This window comes from Dama dama, chromosome 15, assembly GCF_033118175.1.
Source record: "Dama dama isolate Ldn47 chromosome 15, ASM3311817v1, whole genome shotgun sequence".
Classification (NCBI taxonomy): Eukaryota; Metazoa; Chordata; class Mammalia; order Artiodactyla; family Cervidae; genus Dama; species Dama dama.
The window spans coordinates 16,678,187-16,699,783 of NC_083695.1; the positions used below are offsets into that span (position 1 = coordinate 16,678,187).

The window sequence follows — 21,597 nt, forward strand, 5'->3', positions numbered from 1 at the left end:
ATAGCAAGACAGAGAACTAAGATGCTGAGCATATTATATACTCTATCATACTTAATCTTGACAGAAATTTTGTCAGACAACCACTATGTTCTTTATATTGTGTATGTTTAAAAAATTTTTTTTTGAAAAACAAACATCTCCAAATTGTTATACCATTGGATAAATATTAAGGCTCAATCAACAAATATTTATCAAGGACTACTAAATAGAAGAAAAATCTCTGCTGTTAGGGACAACTAGTTGGGGAAGACATAATAAGCCAGTCAATAAGTTAAATGCAAGATGTCAAATGGTGATAAGAGCTGTAGAGAAAAATTAAGTTCCAAGGAGGGTTAAGAGCATCTGGCTTGTGCACAATTAATATTAACTATTCTCATTAAAAAAAAAAAGCAACTGAGTTCTACTTCTTTTGCGACTCAGAAGGCAGCTTTAGGGATTTTGCAACAGGGAGATGGTTTAGTGACCTCAACAATAAGTCGAGTTTCAATATCAGTGAATCATAAGACCTCTTAGTTGTGAGTCATTCTGGCCAGTGGACATAGAAAAAGTGTTATCAACCATCTCAGATGACCTTTGGATTCTGGAGTCAGACAGTCTGGGCTCATATTCTGGCTTGTCCCTTACTGGGTGCCCTTGGATAAGTTATTACTTTCCAGTATCAGTTTTCATATTTGCAAGTAAAGATGAGTGCTATCTTTGTAGAATTATAAGGACAAAGGAGACAATTCTTGTCAATTGCTTAATACAAGACTGAGACATGGCAAACATTCAATTAACATTGGTTGCCATTCATTTTAAAAAAGGAGCATTTTTGTTTCTTATGTACCTACTTGAGAATTTGATCATCATATCCTATATTTCTCCAAAATGTCCAGATGTTCCCTGAAATTTGTATTTCTGTGTTCATGACTGACTTTGAATCACTGCCTCTGTTGTGATTTGAGATCACCTCTGTTTTACCTCTTATGGTGTGTTTCTCTTCTCTGTGCTGATTCAGATGTGGAATGCAGCCCCCATTTCTGAATTTCCCTCCCAAATCTTGATTTCACACAAAGCAATTAGGAATAGCAGATATAACTCTTGGGATAGAAAAAATGAAAGGAGTCAATTTATTTGCTAGCACCCAAAAGCCTTGAAATGGCCCAGACCCCATGGAATTAGATATTTGGCTCTAGAGCATAGTCCCTCTGATGCATGCCATCTGCTTTTCTTCTGTTTTGTTTTCCTTTCATTACTCTCCTCCCCTTTGCTCTTAGCATCCCTCCACCCCAAATCTCTGTTCATCTCTCCCCGGAGAAGTTTGATTGTCTCATTTGTTTTCTGTTCTCTGAAACCCAGTCTCTGCCACCAAGGAGCTTTTCAACACAGACTTTTCCTCCAAGAGAAAGTTTTATGGCAGTTGCACTTGGTAAGCAACATTTGGCTAAAGGTATTTCATTCATCCTAGTTATCCTCAAGTGTGAGATGAGATGTCTAATTTTCGACAGGGATTGGCGTTTCCCCAGTCTATTTGAGAGCCCGTGCTTTCTCAGAAGAGGTGACACCTCAGACCCTTGACTTGGCCTTCTGACCAGTGGAAGAGATTTAGGGTCTGCAGGGCCGCACATGTGCCTTTTCTTCCCTCCCTCTCTTGCCTGGCTGGGGGCCATTCTCAGGGCATGGTGCAGGGCAGATGGTAAGGGCCCTGCTGGCTGTGCAGTCTGTTCTGCGGAAAGCTGCTCCAGCCCTGAACTGTGTTCTTGGGCTCTCCTTGTAAATCTCAGCTTCTTTCCTGCATGTTCCTTTCAAAGGAAGACTTTGGGATTTTCTCATGCCTTTTAGAAAATTGTATTCTGTTCTTTTGGTATTTTATAATTGGAATTATGCCTTGCAGCTTAATTGTTCTTCTCTTACTTTACTTCTATGTAATTGCCATACTTTCTAATTTTATTTTCTTTTAAAAATACTTTTAAAAATTCTCCTTCCTTAGCACCCCCCCCAAAAAAAAAAAAACTTTAGTCACAAGTCTAACAAAATATATGAGGGAAGCTACAAAGCTCTGATAAAAGAAATCAAAGAATAACTAAATAAATGGAGAGACTCCATGTAAGGTAACACGGTGTCAGTTCTTCCCAAGTTGATCTATAGGCTCAATGCAATTCCAGTAAAAATCCCAGCAGGTTACTTTGTGGAAATCAACAAACTGATACTAAAGTTTAAAATTTACATGGAAAGGCAAACTCCCAAAACAGCCAATACAGTATTAAAGGGGAGGAACAAAGTTGGAGGATTGACATTATTTGACTTCAAAACTCACTATAAGCTACAGTAGTCAAGACAGTATAGTACTGGCAGAAGAATAGACAAATGGATCAATGGAACAGAAAAAATAGCACAGAAATAGATCCACACAGGGATAGTCATTGATCTTTGACAAAAGAACAAAGACAATTCAACATATAAAGGATCACCTTTTCAACTAATGGTGCTGGAATAACAGGATATATACATGGAAATAAATGAATTTAAACACAGATCTTGCACCTTTCACAAAAATTAACTCAAAATGGATCACAGATTTAAATGTAAAATGAAAAACTATGAAAGTCACAGAAGATAACACAGGAAAAATTGCAGTTGACTTTGGGCTTGGCAATGTTTTTTAATGTAAAAAAGCCCTGTTATGAATCAGTGAACTAAAATGTACTGGAATGGGCAAATTTAATTCAGATGACAGTTGTATCTACTACTGTGGGCAAGAATCCCTTAGAAGAAATGGAATAGCCCTCATAGTCAACAAGAGTCTGAAATGAAGTACTTGGGTGCAGCCTCAAAAATGACAGAATGATCTCTATTCATTTCCAAGGCAAACCTTTCAATATCACAATAATCCAAGTGTATGCCCAACCACTAATGCTGAAGAAGCTGAAGTTGAATGGTTCTATGATGATGTACAAGACCTTCGAGAACTAACACCCAAAAAAGATCTCCTTTTCATCATAGGAATGCAAAGTACAAAGTACATAGGAAGTACAAAGTCAAGAGATATCTGGAGTAACAGGGAAGTTTGGGCTTGGAGTACCGAATGAAACAGGGCAAAGGCTAACAGACTGTTGCCAAGAGAATGCACTAATCATAGCAAACACCCTCTTCCAACAACACAAGAGAAGACTCTACACATGGACATCATCTGGTGCTTGACACCGAAATCAGATTGATTATATTCTTTGCAGCCAAAGGTGGAGAAGCTCTATACAGTCAGCAAAAAAAAAAAAAAAAAAAAAAAGACTGGGAGCTGACTGTGGCTCAGCTCATGAACTTCTTATTGCCAAATACAGACTGAAATTGGAGAAAGTAGGGAAAACCACTAGACCATTCAGGTATGACCTAAATCGAATTCCTTATGATTATACAGTGGAAGTGACAAATAGATTCAAGGGATTCTATCTGATAGGGTGCCTGAAGAACTATGGATGGAGGTTCGAGACATTGTAAAGGAGACAGTGATCAAGACCATCCCCAAGAGAAAGAAATGCAAAAGGGCAAAATGGTTGTCTGACGAGACCTTACAAATAGCTGAGAAAAGAAGAGAAGCTAAAGGCAAAGAAGAAAAGGAAAGATATACCCATTTGAATGACAAGTTCCAAAGAATAGCAAGGAGAGAGAAGAAAGCCTTCCTAAGTGATCATTGCAAAGAAATAGAGGAAAACAATAGAAAGGGAAAGACCAGAATTCTCTTCAAGAAAATTAGAAGATTTCATGTAAAGCTGGGCACAATAAAGGACAGAAACAGTATGACCTAACAGAAGCAGACAATATTAAGAAAAGATAGCAAGATTACACAGAAGAACTATACAAAAAAGATCATAATGACCCAGATAAACATGATGGTGTCATCATTAACCTAGAGACAGACATCTTGGGGTGCAAAGTCAAGTGGGCCTTAGGAAGCATCACTACAAACAAAGCTGGCGGAGATGATGGAATTTCCGCTGAGCTATTTCAAATCATAACAGATGATGCTGTAAAAGTGCTCCACTCAGTATGCCAGCAAATTTGGAAAACTCTGCAGTGACCACAGGACTGGAAAATGTCAGTTTTCATTCCAATCCCAAAGAAAGGCAATGCCAAAGAATGCTCAAACTACCGCACAGTTGCACTCATCTCACACACTAGCAAAGTATCGCTCAAAATTCTCCAAGCAAGGCTTCAACAGCACATGAACTGAGAACTTCCTGATGTTCAAGCTGGTTTTAAAAAAGGCAGAGATACCAGAGATCAAATTTCTGGCATCCGTTCGATTATAGAAAAAGAAAGAGTTACAGAAAAACATCTACTTCTGCTTAATTGAATACACCTAAACCTTTGATTGTGTGGATCACAACAAACTGTGGAAAATTCTTTTTTTTTTTTATTTTAAAATTTTAAGTGGAGGCCAATTACTTTACAGTTTTGTGGTGGTTTTTGCCATACATTCATATGAATCAGCCATGGGTGTACATGTGTTCCCCATCCTGAACCCCCCTTCCATCTCCCTCCCCATCCCATCCCTCTGGGTCATCCCAGTGCACCAGCCCTGAGCACCCTGTCTCATGCATCAAACCTGGACTGGCAATCTACTTCACATATGATAATATACATGTTTCAATGCTATTCTCTCAAGTCATTCCACCCTCACCTTCTCCCACAGAGTCCAAAAGTAAGTTCTTTACATCTGTGTCTCTGTTGCTGTCTCCCATATAGGGTCATTGTTACTATCTTTCTAAATTCCATATGTATGCGTTAATATACTGTCTTGGTGTTTTTCTTTCTGACTTACTTCACTCTGAATAATAGGCACCAGTTTCATCCACCTCATTAGAACGGATTCAAATGCATTCTTTTTAATAGCTGAGTAATATTCCATTGTGTATATGTACCACGGCTTTCTTATCCATTCATCTCTGATGGACATCTAGGTTGCTTCCATGTCCTGGCTATTTTAAACAGTGCTGTGATGAACATTGGGGTACATGTGTCTCTTTCAATTCTGGTTTCTTTGGTGTGTATGCCCAGCAGTGGGATTGCTGGGTCATATGGCAGTTCTATTTCCAGTTTTTTAAGGAATCTCCACACTGTTCTCCATAGTGGCTGTACTAGTTTGCATTCCCACCAACAGTGTAAGAGGGTTCCCTTTTCTCTACACCCTCTCCAGCATTTATTGTTTGTAGATTTTTGAATAGCAGCCATTCTGACTGGTGTGAGATGGTACCTCTTTGTGGTTTTGATTTGCATTTCCCTGATAATGAGTGATGTTGAGCATCTTTTCATGTGTTTGTTAGCCATCTGTGTGTCTTCCTTGGAGAAATGTCTGTTTAGTTCTTTAGCTCATATTTTGATTGGGTCGCTTATATTTTTCTGGAATTGAGTTGCAGGAGCTGCTTGTATATTTTTGAGATTAATTCTTTGTCAGTTTCTTCATTTGCTATTATTTTCTCCCATTCTGAAGGCTGTCTTTTCACCTTGCTTATAGTTTCCTTCATTGTGTGAAAAGCTTTTAAGTTTAATTAGGTCCCATTTGTTTATTTTTGCTTTTATTTCCATTACTCTGGAAGGTGGGTCATAGAGGATCCTGCTGTGATTTATGTCAGAGAGTGTTTTGCCTATGTTTTCTTCTAGGAGTTTTATAGTTTCTGGTCTTACGTTGAGATCTTTAATCCATTTTGAGTTTATTTTTGTGTATGGTGTTAGAAAGTGTTCTAGTTTCATTCTTTTACAAGTGGTTGACCAGTTTTCCCAGTACCACTTGTTAAAGACATTATTTTTTCTCCATTGTATATTCTTGCTTCCTTTGTTAAAGATAAGGTGTCTGTAGGTGCGTGGATTTATCTCTGGGCTTTCTATTTTGTTCCATTGATCTATATTTCTGTCTTTGTGCCAGTACCATACTGTCTTGATGACTGTAGCTTTGTAGTATAGCCTGAAGTCAGGCAGATTGATTCCTCCAGTTCCATTCTTTCTCAAGATTGCTTTGGCTATTTGAGGTTTTTTGTATTTCCATACAAACTGTGAAATTATTTGTTCTAGTTCTCTGAAAAATACCATTGGTAGCTTGATAGGGATTGCATTGAACCTATAGATTGCTTTGGGTAGTATATTCATTTTCACTATAGTGATTCTTCCAACCCATAAACATGGTATATTTCTCCATCTATTTGTGTCATCTTTGATTTCTTTCATCAGTGTTTATAATTTTCTATGTATAGGTCTTTTGTTTCTTTAGGTAGATATATTCCTAAGTATTTTATTCTTTTTGTTGCAATGGTGAATGGAATTGTTTCCTTAATTTCTCTTTCTGTTTTCTCATTGTTAGCATATAGGATTGCAAGGGATTTCAGTGTGTTCATTTTATATCCTGCAACTTTACTATATTCATTGATTAGCTCTAGTAGTTTTCTGGTGGAGTCTTTAGGGTTTTCTATGTAGAGGATCATGTCATCTGCAAACAGTGTGAGTTTTACTTCTTTTCCAACCTGGATTCCCTTTATTTCTTTTTCTGCTCTGATTGCTGTGGCAAAAACTTCCAAAACTATGTTGAATAGTAGTGGTGAGAATGGGCATGCTTGTCTTGTTCCTGACTTTAAGGAAAATGCTTTCAATTTTTCACCATTGAGGATAATGTTTGCTGTGGGTTTGTCATATATAGCTTTTAGTATGTTGAGGCATGTTCCTTCTATGCCTGCCTTCTGGAGGGTTTTTTTTTTTATCATAAATGGATGTTGAATTTTGTCAAAGGCTTTTTCTGCATCTATTGAGATAATCATATGGTTTTTATCTTTCAATTTGTTAGTGTGGTGTATCACATTGATTGATTTGTGAATATTGAGAAATCCTTGCATCCCTGGGATAAAGCCTACATGGTCATGCTGTATGATCTTTTTAATATGTTGTTGGATTCTGTGTGCTAGAATTTTGTTAAGGATTTTTGCATCTATGTTCATCAGTGATATTGGCCTGTCATTTTCTTTTTTTGTGGCATCTTTGTCTGGTTTTGGTATTAGGGTGATGGTGGCCTCATAAAATGAGTTTGGATGTTTACGTTCCTCTGCAATTGTCTGGAAGAGTTTGAGTAAGACAGGTGTTAGCTCTTCTCTAAATTTTTGTTAGAATTCAGTTGTGAAGCCATCTGGTCCTGGGCTTTTGTTTGTTGGAAGATTTCTGATTACAGTTTCGATTTCCATGCTTGTGATGGGTCTGTTAAGATTTTCTGTTTCTTCATGGTTCAGTTTTGGAAAGTTGTACTTTTCTAAGAATTTGTCCCTTTCTTCCAAGTTGTCCATTTTATTGGCATATAGTTGCTGACAATAGTCTTTTATGATCGTTTGTATTTCTGTGTTGTCTGTTGTGATTTCTCCATTTTCATTTCTAATTTTGTTGATTTGATTCTTCTTCCTTTGTTTCTTGATGAGTCTGGCTAATGGTTGGTCAATTTTATTCATCTTCTCAAAAAACTAGCTTTTAGCTTTCTTGATTTTTGCTCTGGTCTCTTTTGTTTCTTTTGCATTTATTTCTGCCCTCATTTTTAAGATTTCTTTCCTTCTACTAACCCTGGAGTTCTTGATTTCTTCTTTTTCTAGTTGCTTTAGGTGTAGAGTTAGGTTATTTATTTGAGTTTTTTCTTGTTTCTTGAGGTAAGCCTGTATTGCTATGAACCTTCCCCTTAGCACTGTGTCCCATAGATTTGGGGTTGTTGTGTTTTCATTTTCATTCATTTCTATGCATATTTTGATTTCTTCTGTGATTTGTTGGTTATTCAGAAGCATGTTGTTTAGCCTCCATATGTTGGAATTTTTAATAGTTATTGCCCTGTAATTGACATCTAATCTTTGTGGTCATCTAAGCATTGTAGTCAGAAAAGGTGCTTGGAATGGTTTCAATATTTTTGAATTTACCAAGGCTTGATTTATGGCCAAGGATGTGATCTATCCTATAGAAGATTCCATGTGCACTTGAGAAAAAGGTGAAATTCATTGTTTTGGCATGAAATGTCCTATAGATATCAATTAGTTCTAACTGGTCCATTGTGTCATTTAGAGTTTGTGATTCCTTGTTAATTTTCTGTTTTGTTGATCTATCCATAGGTGTGAGTGGGGTATTAAAGTCTCCCAGTATTATTGTGTTTTAGTTAATTTCCCCTTTCATACTTGTTAGCATTTACCTTACATTTTGTGGTGTTCCTATGTTGGGTGCATATATATTTGTCATTGTTACATCGTTTTCTTTAATTGATCCCTTGATCACTATGTAGTGTCCTTCTTTATCTCTTTTCACAGCCTTTATTTTGAAGTCTATTTTATCTGATATAAGTATTGCGACTCCTGCTTTCTTTTGGTCTCTGTTTGTGTGGAATATTTTTTTCCAGCCCTTCACTTTCAGTCTGTATGTGTCCCTTGTTTTGAGGTGAGTCTCTTGTAGACAGCATATACGGGGGTCTTGTTTTTGTATCCATTCAGCCAGTCTGTCTTTTGGTTGGGGCATTCAACCCATTTACATTTAAGGAAATTACTGATAGGTATGGTCCTGTTGCCATTTACTTTGTTGTTTTGGGTTCGCGTTTATATACCGTTTCTGTGTTTCCTGTCTAGAGAAGATCCTTCAGCATTTGTTGAAGAGCTGGTTTGGTGGTGCTGAATTCTCTCAGCTTTTGCTTGTCTGTAAAGCTTTTGAATTCTCCTTCATCTCTGAATGAGATCCTTGCTGGGTACAGTAATCTGGGTTGTAGGTTTTTATCTTTCATCACTCTAAGTATATCCTGCCATTCCCTTCTGGCTTGGAGGGTTTCTATTGAAAGATCAGCTGTTATCCTTATGGGGATCCCCTTGTGTGTTATTTGTTGTTTTTCCCTTGCTGCTTTTAATATTTGTTCTTTGTGTTTGATCTTTGTTAATTTGACTAATATGTGTCTTGGGGTGTTTTGCCTTGGGTTTATCCTGTTTGGGACTCTCTGGTTTTCTTCAACTTGAGTGACTATTTTCCTTCCCAATTTTAGGGAAGTTTCAACTATTATCTCCTCAAGTATTTTCTCATGGCCTTTCTTTTTTGTCTTCTTCTGGGACTCCTATGATTCGAATGTTGGGGCGTTTAACATTGCCCCAGTGGTCTATGAGGTTGTCCTCCTTTCATTTAATTCTTTTTTCTTTTTTCCTCTCTGCTTCATTTATTTCTACCATTCTATCTTCTACCTCACTTATCCTATCTTCTGCCTTATCCTAATCTCCTGTTGGTTCCCTCCAGGGTGTTTTTGATCTCATTTATTACATTATTCATTATATATTGACTCTTTTTTATTTCTTCTAGGTCCTTGTTATTCCTTTCTTGCATCTTCTCAATCCTTGTCTCCAGGCTATTTATCTGTAACTCCATTTTGTTTTCAAGATTTTGGATCATTTTTACTATGATTATTCTGAATTATTTTTCAGGTAGACTCCCTATCTCCTCCTCTTTTGTTTGATTTGGTGGGTATTTATCATGTTCCTTTACCTGCTGAGTATTTCTCTGCCTTTTCATCTTGTTTAGATTGTTGTGTTTGGGGTGGCCTTTCTGTATTCTGGCAGTTTGTGGTTCCTCTTTATTGTGGAGGTTCCTCACTGTGGGTGGAGTTGGACAGGTGGCTTGTCAAGGTTTCTTAGTTAGGGCAGCTTCGATTGGTGTTCTGGTGGGTGGAGCTGGATTTCTTCTCTCTTGGGTGCAATAAAGTGTCCAGTAGTGAGTTTTGAGATGTCTGTGGGTTTGGTGTGACTTTGGGCAGCCTGTATATTGAAGCTTAGGGCTATGTTCCTGTGTACTGGAGAATTTGCGCGATATGTCTTGCTCTGGAACTTGTTGACTCTTGGGTGGTGCTTGGTTTCAGTGTAGGTATGGAGAGTTTTGGACGAGCTCTTATCAATTAATGTTCGCTGGAGTCAGGAGTTCTCTGGTGTTAAGCCTCCTGCCTCTGGCTTTCAGTCTTATTCTTACAGTATCCTCAACACTTCTCCATATATACAGCACCGATGACAAAACATCCAGCTTAATGGTGAAAAGAGTCTCCACAGTGAGGGACAGCCAGAGAGTTACACAGAGTTACATGGAAAAGAGAAGAGGGAGGAGGGAGATAGAGGTGACCAGGAGGAGAAGAGGGGGAATCAAAAGGGGAGAGAGCAATCTAGCCAGTAATCACTTCCCTATGTGCTCTCCACAGTCTGGATCCTTCAGAGATGTTCACAGAGTTCCACAGAGAATAGAAGAGGGAGGAAGGAGATAGAGGTGATCAGGAGGAGAAAAGGGGGAATCAAAATGAGAGAGAGAGATCCAGCCAGTAATCAGTTCCATAAGTGTTCTCCACAGCCCAGAACACACACAGAGAATCATGGGGTTGCATCGGGAAGAGAAGTGGGAGGGAGGAGATAGAGGTGACCTGGGGGAGAAAAAGGAGAGTCAAAGGGGAGAGAGCAATCAAGCCAGTGATCACACTCCCAAGTAAAAATGTGTACTGAAGGTTTGATTTTTAATGGTACAAAGTTGATAACAAATACCAAAAAGCAAATATTAAAAACCTAGAGTAGAGGTTACACTCTCAAAAATACAATATTAAAATCACAAAAATTATTAAAAATGTGTATGAAGTTTGCTTTAAAAATAGGGTCTTTTTTGGCAAGGTAATAGGTTATAAAAATGAAAATTAAAGGAGTAACAGAGGACTTAAAAATTAAAAAAATTTTTTAATTAAAAACTATAATAGTAAAAGTATATCTAGATATTTCTCTGGAGTTGTGGGCAGTGTGGGGGTCAGTTCATTTTCAGATAGTTCCTTGATCCAGCTTATACTTCTCAAGATCTGTAGGCCCCTTCGTATGTAGTCGGTGCTAACTGCAGGGTTTTAATCTGTTGCACCTGTCACTTCCAAGGCCGTTCTCTCTGTTTATTTTGGCTGCTTCTGTTTGCTGGTCTCTTCACTGTCTAATTTCCGCCCTGACACAAGGGGGCGCTAGTGGTCATTTATTCAGCCTCGCTTGTTCAGTCGTGCTGTGGGGAGGGAGGAGCGCTGCAGACAAACATCCCTGGCGTGTGTGGGGAGCACTCGCAGTGTCTCGGCCACACTGGGTTTGCCCCGCTCATGGCGCGTGTGTTTTCTCCGTCTACACTGCTCAGGCTCCAGGTTGCTCTGCTGGGAACTGTCTGAGGTGGGCCCTGGGTTCCATGCACTTCCCAGGTCTAAGCCGCTCAGGTTCAGGTTCTCGGGTACTCCACAAAGGCGCAGACTCGGTTATGCCTGCGTTTTGTGCCCTTCCCAGGTCCGAGCAGCTCAGGCGACCAGGTTCTTGGGAGCACACTCTCCCCAGGTGGGGGCTGCGTCTTATCGCCTCCCCGTCCCAGCCGCTCGGTTTCCTGGGTGGCAGCGGGAGCAGCTGTTCTGCCCGTAGTCCGGATCCCCGATCGGGAAAGAAGACTCCTCGAGACAATGCAACTTGCAATAGGGGAATTTATTACTGACTCGAGCCAGGGCCTCCCGCCCTCACCAAGGGTGTGAGGACGAAAAGGCCCCGAGCCCCAGTTCTCTCCGGTATTTATTGGGTACAATCGGGTAGTTGGCGCAAGCGGATTGGTTACACAGTTGCAAGGCAATTTTTCTTGGCCCAATCCTTGTGGGCTTTCAGCTTTCCCCTGATAGGTTCCCTTTTTCTTGCTAGGCACATGTAGATTGGCTGGCTCCAGGTGGCCTGATAATTATGTTACTCCAGGAAACCAGGCCTACTCCTAATCTAGGCTGCCTGTCATGGCATTAGCCGTGACAGCCTCACAGCAGCGACTCAGGTGTGCCGTGTGTCTCTCCTGGGGAGCTGGTCTCTGGCTGCAACCCTCCTGGCAGATGTCAACCGTCCAGAATCCCAAGAAGACTTTATCTAAATCCCAGGTTAGAAACTGGGAGCCTGCTCACAGTTTGGTAGGGGATGCTGTCTCGGGGGCTGAGTTTGCCCCTCTCCGGCTCTGGCTTGCGCCCGCCTGCCTCCCTACCTCTGGCGGGGGATGGGTTGGTCCCCAGCCTGCTAGCTCTGTTCTGGTATTCACTCAGTCTTTTGTTCTGTGAGAGGGTCCAGCAGTGCCTTAGGTTAGGGCTTTTCACAGGATAGTTCTCTCTCTCTCTCTCTTTTTCCCCTCTCTCTCTCTCTGGCTACCCCACAGTCTGGGTTGCTCTCTCACGTTACCTCCCCCAGATTGCCCTCAGGGCATTCAGGCCTGGTCCTTACTCTAAGCAATGCAGCCCTCTCCTCCCCATTTAGCCTCACTCGCTGGTGGCAGATGTGAGTGTCTGGGCTACTTCTCTGCTGGGAGTTGCCCTTAGGCACATAATCTGCAGGGTTTGTTTATTTATTTATTTATTTATTTTCTCTCTGGTTATGTTGCCCTCTGAGATTCCAAAACTCCCCACAGACCCACTGGGGAGAGGGTTTCCTGGTGTTCGGAAACTTCTCCTTTATGACTCCCTCCCTGGGATGGGTCTCCATCCCTAACTCTTTTGTCTCTCTTTTTATCTGTTATATTTTGTCCTACCTCCTTTCGAAGACAATGGGCTGCCTTTCTGGGTGCCTGGTGTCCTCTGCCAGCGTTCAGAGATTGTTTTGAGGAATTTTCTCAGCGTTCAAATGATCTTTCAATGAATTTGTCGGGGAGAAAGTGGTCTCCCCGTCCTATTCCTCTGCCATTTTAGGACCGGCCCCAAATTATTCTGTTTAAAGTCAATTAGAATAATCTGTTTGTGGTTATGCCAACAATTCAATATACAGTTAGACTTGTTTGGTTCTACTTTAGGTTTTTAGGGATTCATATTTAATTTTGTTTCATAAAACATTAACATAGTTTCAAACTTCACTCTACAGAACAAGTTGTATTCAGAGAGGTGTAACTTTCATCTCTTTCTTTTCAATCCTGTTTCTTTCTATCCCTTAGAAATAGCCATTCTATTTTGTCTTTTAGTTTATCCTTTCATGCTTTATTTTAATACAAAGGGACATATTTATATACTGATATCCACCCAATGGTTACATAATATATAGACTTCCTTCACCTTGCTTTTAACAGGGTATGGGGACATATTTCACAGCAGGATACAAAGGCATGTCTCATTCCTTTTTAAACTGAACTGCATGGATACATCATACACAACCACTGTATTCAATCAGTTTCCTGCTGTTGGACAACTGGGTTATTTCCATTCTTTTGGTATCACAAATAGTGCTACAATGGATACTCCTGTGAGTGCTTCCTTTCATATTGCTGTCTTCGAGATATATCAATAGGAACAGGATTGTCTTATCACAGAGAAAGTGCACATGTAATTTTGCTTTCTTCCACTGGGGAATTTTGTATATTGATTTTATCTAGAAGGCTTGTTAAATTCTCTCATTAATTAAAATAACTTATTAAAATAGCTTGTAACATTATAAAATTTCTATTTCTACAATAATATTGTTAGCAAATAATCACGGTTTTACTTCTCCTATTGCATATTTATATCTTTTCTTTTTTGCTCCTCCTAGCATATCCATTAAAATGTTGAATGGAAGTGTTAAAAGCCAGTTACTTTTGTTCTTAATTTTAAAATAAGTGCTTTCAATATTGTACCACTGATGTTTATTACAAAATTTTTAAATGCTCAACATTAGATTATGGAACTTCCCTTCTCATTATAGTTTGCTGAGAGATTTTACCATGATTAGAAATAAAATTGCATCAACTGTTTTTCTGTACTATCAAGATAATCATGTAGCTTTGTGTTCCTTAATTTATGATTATGATGAATTTAATAAATCACTTTCTCAATATTTTTTAAGTTTTTGTTTATCTACTTTTATTCTCAGCTGTCCTGGGTCTTCATTGCTTTTCTCTAGTTCCGGAGAGCAGGGCCTACTCCCTAGCTTCAGTGCACAGGCTTCTTACTGAGGCGGCTTCCACTGTTGTGGAGCGTGGGCTCAGCAGTTTTGGCTCCTGACTCTAGAACACAGACTCAGTAACTGTGGTGCCCAGGCTGAGTTGCTCTGCAGCATGTGGAATCTTCCCAGATCAGTGGTCAAACCCATGTCTCCTGCATTGCAGGTGGATTCTCTACCACTGAGCCACCAGGGAAACCTCAATTTCTTAATATTAAACTAACCTTTTACTCCCAAGATTAGACCTTTCTGGCCATTATTCTTCTCATATATTGCTGAATTTCATTTGTTCTGCTGAGGTGTTTTGCATTTACACTTAGACGTGAAGTTGACCTACAGTTTTACTATCAAGTTTTATTCTTAATCAGGTTTTGGTACTAAAGTTATGCCTCACACGTGAATTGGGACTTTTCCCCTCTTTATATTATATGGCAGTTTCAATAACTATTCCTGAATATTTGGTAAAACTGGTGGTGAAGCCAACTGGGACTGGTGTTTTCTTTGAGAGACTATCTTTAAGGTACTGATCCAATCATCTTAATCATTTTAAGACTATTTATCAAAAAAAAAAAAAAAGACTGTTCATCTTTTCTAATTCTTTTTGATAAACTGCACTTTAAAGGAATTTACCCAATTCATTGATTTTTAAAAAAATATTAGCATAAAGGTGTTAATCACATTTTCTTATCTATTTTATTTCAGCAATAGGAATCCCCTTCTCTTTTCCCTCAGGACTTTGTTCTCTCTTTCTCTTAGTAAATCTCAACAAGTGTTTTCTGTGCATTTAATCTTTTCAAAGAGCTAATGTTTGGTTTTGTTGATCCTAAGGCAAGTTTGTTTACTTTATTGTTACCCTCTACTTTATCATTCCTTCCTTCTACTTTCTCTGGATTAATTCTGTGTTCTTGAAGTTAAGTTGAATGTTAATCTCATTATTTTAGATGCTTCCTTTGTTGCTGTTAACACCTAAGCTGAAGTGAAGTGAAGTGAAGTTGCTCAGTCATGTCCGACTCTTTGCAACCCCATGGACTGTAGCCTACCAGGCTCCTCGGTCCCTGGGATTTTCCAGGCAAGAGTACTGAAGTGGGTTGCCATTTCTTTCTCCGGGGGTCTTCCCGACCCAGGGATCAAACCCTGGTCTCCCACATCATAGGCAGAAGCTTTACTGTCTGAGCTACCAGGGAAGCCCCTAATAGAGTACTATTTTGGCAGTCCCACAAATTTGGTATGGGGCATTTTCATAATTTATTTTTTTGTCTAAATATTCTTTATTTCCATTATAATTTTTCTTAGACCAATGAGTCATTGGAAGTCTATTTTTTATGTCTAAATGTACAATTTTCTATAGATTTTTTGTTGTTACTACTGTTATTACTGTTCTTTAGCATGCTGTCTGATGTCAACCCTTCTAAATTTGATGGAGGTAGCTTTATAACCCAGAAAATGGTCAAATTTTGTGAAGGCATTCTATATGTGCTTGAAAAAGATGTATTTTCAATAATTTTGAGATATAATATATTATGTATTATTTACATCAGCTTCCCTGGTGGCTCAGCCAGTAAAGAATCTGTGTGCAATGTAGGAGACCTGGGTTCAATCCCTGGGCCAAGAAGATTCCCTGGAAAAGGGAATGGCTAACCATTCCAGTATTCTTGCCTAGAGAATTCCATGGACAGAGGAGCCTGTTGGGCTATAGTCCATGGGGTCACAAAGAGTCAGACACGATTGAACGACTAACATTGCCACTTTTTTCTTTATCTGCAAACTTATTAGTATTTGATTTGCTTAGTATATCAATTATAGCTTGTCAATTATGATTATCTACAGAGAGAAACATTAAAATCTCCCGTTGTTAAGGGGCTTCCCTTGTGGCCCAGCTGGTGAAAACTCCACCTGCAATGCAGGAGACCTGGGTTTGATCCCTTCTTCTGGGAAGATCCCCTGGAAAGGGGGAAAGGCTATCCACTCCAGTATTCTGGCCTGGAGAATTCCATGGACTATATAGTCCATGGGGTCACAAAGAGTCAGACACAACTGAGCCACTTTCACTTTCATCTTGTTAGGATGAATTTTTATATTTGTTCTTCCAGGTAAGTCGATGTTTGATTTAGGTATTTTGAAGTTAAATATTAATTTCCTACAAATTCATTCTTTTTTTTTTTTCCATTTATTTTTATTAGTTGGAGGATAAAGAAGCTATGGTACATATACACCATGGAATATTACTCAGCCATTAAAAAAATTCATTTGAATCAGTTCTAATGAGATGGATGAAACTGGAGCCCATTATACAGAGTGAAGTAAGCCAGAAAGATGCAAATTCATTCTTAAGCATCGAAACTTTCATCATCTTTAACACTAATAAATCTGTAGCAAAACTTATTTTTTTAAAGTCTACTTGTCAGCTTTTGGAGGGTTAATGTTTACCTGGTTCATGCTTTTTCAGTCACAGACTATGAAACATTTAAATCCTTGTGTTTTAGGTATACCTCTTATAATCAGTATTTGCATAAAGTTCTTTTAACTCAGTCTCATACTCTCTGCTTCTCACTGTAGAGTTTAATCATTTTTCGTTTATTATAGTTACTGATATACTAGACTTGGAGTCATTACTATAATATTTTATATGCTTTTATTAGTCTGCTTTTTCCTGTTTATATTTTCCTCCATCTTTTAAAAAAATTTTTGCCTTCTTTTGGAATGATGATGGATTTTCTACCCCCTCATTCCTTTTTTTTTCCCCCTGTCTACTTAATTTGGAAATTGTATTTTTTAAATAAAAGTCCACTGTATGAATGTATCATAGTTTATTCAACCAGTCAACACTGATGGTGACTTCAACCAGTCACCCGCTGACGGGTTGTTTTTAGTCTTTTGCTTTTATACATAGTACTGTAATAAATAGCATTTTACCATTTCTGTTTTTTTTTTTTTTTTTTTTAGAATGGTTTCTTGTCTTATGATAGCTGCCCTAGATCTTCAAATACATGTGCATAACTTATGAAGACTAAAATTAAACAGCATCTTTAACCTCCTCTTGAATAATACAAGGATTCTAAAAAACTTTAGTAACAACCAACATTCTTCCAAATTACATTTCATGTTGTTCAGAACTTTAATACGCCACGGTTTTTGACCTATAAATCAAGTCTTATTAATATTATTTTGTATTATAAACATACATTAGATTTACCTACATATTCATCATTTTCTTTACCATTTTTCCTTGTATAACAGGCCTCCCATTTGCTTCCATTCCATTTTAGAATTCATGAGTTTCCTTGAATTGAAAATTGGTGTCCTTCCACAATACTGGAAAATTTTTCATCCACAGTTTTTAAAAATATGGCCTAATTGCCTGTCTCTCATGGGCTGACTCTCTGTTAAGACATGTTACACCCTATTCGTTTAGCCTTCCTATTTCCATATCCTCTTCCAAAGTTTGCTTCCTTTTCCTCACTAAGCTGCATTCTGGAAAGTGTCTTTGATCTATTTTCAAGTTCACTAAATTTCTCTTTAGCCATATCTAATCTGCTGGTTAATCCTTTCATTTCATTTATTGCTTTTTAATTTTGAGTGTTCTTTTAAAAAACAAACAAAAAAAAAAACGTTCATAGTCATTTTGTGTCATCTGTTGTTGTTAACTTGTATTTTCAAGTTTTCTTTGAGTATTTTTTTTTCTTCTGTTTCTTTTTGCAGCTGGTCTTCACACATATCACCTTATTTCTTGTAGATTTTGTGATTTTTGCTATGAGCAGCTTATTTCCTTGAACCATTATGTCTGGAAATTCTTTGAGTGCTTGGCTGATGTTAATCCCATCAAAGAGGATTTACATTTAGTTTTCACAGTAGGCTGAGGGTCCTACCAACCTGGGACCACCTTAAATAAAATTATCTACTTATAATTTTTAATGACTACAGAGCTTATTTGAATTTAGTAAGAAAACTTGTATAATATCTTAAAGTTATGTATTTCCAAGGGAGTGTCTTTCATTTTCCAGCTCTGTCTGGACAAGTAAGTTTCCTTGCTTTGCCTTTTAGGATTTATTTATTAGGATTTATTTCTGGTTCACCCTAAAGGTTATAATCACAAGCCTTTGGGGCCCCAATCTTATGCAGATTTCTCTCCAGGTGTGGTCACCAGGATTTTCATCTGGCCTCACATCTATGTGCTTGTCAATGAAGAAGCTCAATCATTTTCAACAGAAAACTTCAAAATGAAATCTAGCTTTGTTTTGAGTCTCTGTGGATTTCTTATTTTCGTTCTGTCAGGCGAGTGTGTGCTTCTCTGTTTTTGTCTCGTCACAACAGAGATTTGGAGTGACGGACATTAAAGCCCCCTCGGCGTGTCACAGCTCTCAGGTCTCGCACAGACCATGTTACAGCTATTAGACAAATCAGTGTTATGGCTCAGTGTTACAGCTCTATTTTATTTAGGAGATAGCAGGAAAATCCATCTTCGAGGCGTGAGGGCACATCGATCCAAAGACGTGAAGAGAAGAGCACCCCAGCGCGCGGGAGAGGAAGAGAGAGAGCGCGAGCCCTTTGGCCCCTTTTTAAATATGTTTTTTCTTCCCCCTGGGCCTGCCCTATGTAAATTGGGCTTAGGCAGGAGCGCTGTTCTACCTGAAGTCCTCACTCCGGTCCTCAGACCTTCCTTTGACCTTCCTCTGTTCTATTTTCACAGGCTTTTCCCTTCCTCATCTTTTAGCCACTGCCATTTTGGACTCCTTTCCCCTATTCTAACTACCTAACAGTTCCATCCATCAGTGCATTTAAAAGGAAAAATGTAATACTTATTCAGCAATGTAGTCATTTCAATCAGAGGGGTTGGACAAGGTGCCCAAACTGCCTGATTGCCAGAAGCATGTTTGTTTTTGGTTTTGACAGAAACTCTTTGATGACTCTAGGGCTAAAGACAAATAACCCTAGGGTGACCCATAGAAAACTACTCACCGTCCACCTCTCCTCCGTGACAGGTCCCTTAGATGAAAGTCAGAACAATGAATTACCAATTTATAATAAATTACTAACGGTGGCATTCCTGCATGTTACCAGGCACCAATGAAGGGTACGTTTTTCTAAGTGCTTCTCTTGAGGAAAGAGTGGATTACTTTTGCATGAAGGTTAAGGAAATCTAATAAAACTCCTCCACCTCTAAGATGAACTTTTTAGGACCATTTCAAAATGTCTGAAAGAGAATGATATCCAGGTTTGTAATGAGTCTTTAAAGCAATAGCTTAGCTGCCAAAAATAGCTCAGAGCATTTTGAATCCTAGTTACTGTCTCTCCTGAGACTCTGTGTTGTAGCTGTTTGCAACTTGAAGACCATGATTTATTCATTCCCCCAATATTGTGAGAACTCAAATGGACTGAGCTCATATGAAATGCAGATGTCACTGCACTTTAATAACACTTGCCCCCGTGGTTTCTATTGGGAAGCACAAGCCCACAGATGGAGATTAGAAAGATCTGGGTGACGGCAACAATGAAATGCTGTGACCTAAGATTGAAGTGAGTTTTAAAACACACACAAAGAAAAGGGGGAAACAGGATCAGAACAAACTTGGCTGACATCCATTTTTTTTTTCTCCCCTTGAAGAATCTTGCTTCAGACCCCATGGGGGATGTTCCTCATAACTGCAGGTGGAGGAAGGAAGGATTGTGTTAATTATTCCATAGACAATGTGTCCTTCAAGAAACTAGAAGAAGCTGGTGAGTATTTCTAAAGACTTCTTAGAGGCACAAAGCTAGCTCCAATTCATGGAAAATGTCATTTGCTCTAGAGACAAGCCTGCATCTCTATTTTGAGGAAACATGGCTTATTTAAATGAGACACCCAAAATGAGATTGCATCCAACTCACCCTTGATACTAACATCCACCTACAGACTACAGCTCACATTGCATGATTGTCAGAGATCATTTCTGAGCCACACACACACAAGAAAAGCAACAAATGCCCAAAACAAAATCCACACAAACTATTCAAAATAACTTGAGGAGGCCACTACAGCACCACTTTACCCTGAGACCTTCCAGACCATAGTGGTTCAAATTTTGTGACACCTTGAACTAATTTTTTCTCATCAGTTTGCTCCTCTACATAATGGTACCTAAACATCACATGAGGTCTTGCAGCTGAACTTATGCAAAGATAAAGCCTGTACAAACACTGGTTGAGATAAAGCATGTATATTTATAAAATGATGGCTAAGTGAATTTTAGAAATGGAATATAGAATGCAGAACAGCAAGAATTCCATGCCCAGAATGAATAGACCCAAAGTGTACTCCTTTTTTACTCTTGATCCCACTGATAGCTCCTTTTCAAGTTACAATGTCCACACATCATCATGATAAAGAGTGGGAGGATAACAGCTTGAATCTCTCTGCTCTGTTGGAGTAAGGGATACTGGGATGGGCTGTGGCCTTTAAGGGAGGCACAGGCCCTCAAACCAGAAACTCACATTTATCAGACAGCCCTCTTCTTTACAGATTCCTTTATTCAGATGTTAGTGTTTTGGAAGAGTATTTGTTAACAGTGATGATGATGGGGAGAGGTTGCCCCTGGAGGAAACCTGACTAACTTTGCCCCCAAATCCCAAACTAGTCTGTTAAAGCACTGTGCCCCCTTCTCAGAGTCAGGGCACCCTATCCTATGAATTCAGCACCTGGTCATTGGTAAGAGGACTGTGGTGGTTGCCTTTCCCAGAGCCAGTTATGGGCTGGCCTGTAACCTAATAGGTCAGGTGACTCAGACAATTCAATGCATCTGGGTGATGGGAATTAGCTGAACCAATAATACCTTCTTTCAGGGCTTCCAAACATGAGACAGAGAGTAGAAGAGCCCATTTACAAGCAGCAGCAGGAGCAGTAGAAACAGTGATGCAGAGGAGGTGAGTCACAACTTCCTCTGTGAGGAAAAAGGAACCGTGGAGGCCTGGGGTGTCCCCAAGGCCACTAGTCAGCTGCGAAAGCACTGCTGATCTGCAATGGTGCCTCAATCTTGAACATTTGAAATTACTCCTACTCCATTGTTATTTTTAGCAGAGTTGTTTCTTCAAGAAAATTGCTCCCTGATCTTGTCTCTCCCTTGCTCTCAGACTATGTGCATGTTTTAACACAGCTGGTCATGATAGTCTACTTTTCCTAATCATGTTGTTACTGTACTGTGAAAAGTGGAAAATTTGAGTATGTAAGTTGTATGGTCTTATAATGTAAACTACTGAGACTTGCAATGTAACAGTTTATTAATCCTTGAAGATATTTTTATTTGATATCTTTTTATGGAATTCTTGTCTGCAAATCTTAAGCTGAAAAGTCACTAGAACTCTGTTTAGAAATGAATTAAAAATCACATGGCTTTTATTGTTTTTGGTATGTGCACTAAGAATTGCTGTCAAATTGTCCATAAAGTCTGTATACTGATTCTCAAAACAACTGATAAAATCTTGATTGTGAAAGGGAAAATAAAGGGGGGGGGGGATCTGAACAGGCACCTCATGAAAGAAGACATACAGATGGCAAATAAACTCGTGAAATGATTCTCAACACCATTTGTTACTAGGGTACTGCAAATTAAAAAACAATGAGATACTACTTCACACCTATTACAAGGACTAAAAATCCAGAAAATTGACAACACTGGCAAGGTTGCAGAGAAACTTTCAT

At 38.9% G+C, this 21,597-nt stretch overlaps 1 long non-coding RNA gene across 1 annotated transcript in view; it reads left to right on the plus strand.

The window, feature by feature from the left end:
* The window catches only part of LOC133070606 (uncharacterized), a 46,871-nt gene extending 25,898 nt beyond the window's left edge, over positions 1-20,973 (plus strand). Inside the window, exons 3-4 of the long non-coding RNA XR_009696184.1 lie at positions 19,528-19,640; positions 20,742-20,973. This is a non-coding gene — a long non-coding RNA (uncharacterized LOC133070606). The remainder of the gene's footprint in view (positions 1-19,527; positions 19,641-20,741) is intronic.
* Positions 20,974-21,597: the final 624 nt, after the last annotated feature.